We start from the raw sequence: 1,306 nt of genomic DNA on the forward strand, positions 1-1,306 counted from the left end.
AACGCGGATTTTCACAAACGGGCGAACCGCCATAGACTTCAATAGGCAGGCGAATTTTAAAACCCACAGGGACTCTTTCTGGCCACAATAGTGATGGAAAATTTGTTTCAAGGGGACTAACACCTGGACTGTGGCATGCCGGAGGGGGATCCATGGCAAAACTGCCATGGAAAATTACGTAGTTGACGGGTCGGGTTTTAATCCATAAAGGGCATAAATCACCTAACATTCCTAAATTGTTTGGAATAACGTGCTTTAAAACATCAGGTATGATGTTGTATCGATCAGGTAGTGTAAGGGTTACGCCCGCTTCACAGTGACAGACCAAACTCTGACAGACCAAACTCCCCGTTTAATGCACCGCAAACAACCGCAAACAACCGCAAACAGTCCATTTGCACAACCGCAAACTCCCCATTTGCACAAGGTTGGATACCAAGCTAGTCATGTCCTGTTCCTTGTCCTCACTGACGTCATTGAAGGTCTCTTCCTCCACCCAGCCACGTACAATACCAAGGGTCCCCGAAAGGTGACAACAAGCCCCCTGGGACGCCTGCTGTGGTTGGTCTTCCACCTCCTCAAAGCCACCTTCCTCCTCTGACTCCTCTTCTTCAGACTCCTCTCTCTGCGTTGCCGCAGGTCCAGCAATCGATGACGACAAGGCTGCTTCTGGTGGTGATGGTGACCACAACTCTTCCTCTTCATGCTCATCTACGGCCTGATCCAGCACTCTTCGCAGGGCACGCTCCAGAAAAAACGCATATGGGATGAGGTCGATGATGTTGCCTTGGGTTTGACTGACCAGGTTTGTCACCTCCGCAAAAGGACGCATGAGCCTACAGCCATTGTGCATGAGTGTTCAGTAACGCGGCCAAAAAATACCCAGCTCCGCAGAGGCTGTCCTCTTTTTTTTTTAATTAAAAAAAATCTGTTCTTAACAGCTTAATCTCTGTTTTGTCCCCTATCAGGGGCCAGTGTATGGAATAGATTTTAGGAACCGGGAGATGGAAAAAGATGCTTGGTCGGTCCTCTTACTTCCATATTGGGGCACTGCGCGTACGCCTTGCAATGTACTGTGCCACCAGATATGAGTGGTGTGTTTAAAGAGGACCTTTCACTAGTTTAAAAACTAAAAACTAACTATATCAGTGGGCAAAGCGGCGTTCAGGGGTCCCCCTGCACTTACTAGTATGTCTGGGCATCTTGGCGCACAGCTCATAGACTGGGAGTCCCAGGCTATGAGCTGTGCGCCTCGATTGGCCAGCGCTGCAGCAAGGGACAACCCTAACACAAAAACTCCGCCCAG

The 1,306-nt window shown here is 49.4% G+C and overlaps 1 pseudogene; it reads left to right on the forward strand.

The window, feature by feature from the left end:
- The first annotated feature begins 900 nt into the window (after positions 1-900).
- LOC120978308 lies at positions 901-1,079 on the forward strand (annotated as a pseudogene).
- The last annotated feature ends 227 nt before the right edge of the window (positions 1,080-1,306 follow it).

This window comes from Bufo bufo, chromosome 8 (assembly GCF_905171765.1).
Source record: "Bufo bufo chromosome 8, aBufBuf1.1, whole genome shotgun sequence".
NCBI classification, from domain to species: domain Eukaryota; kingdom Metazoa; phylum Chordata; class Amphibia; order Anura; family Bufonidae; genus Bufo; species Bufo bufo.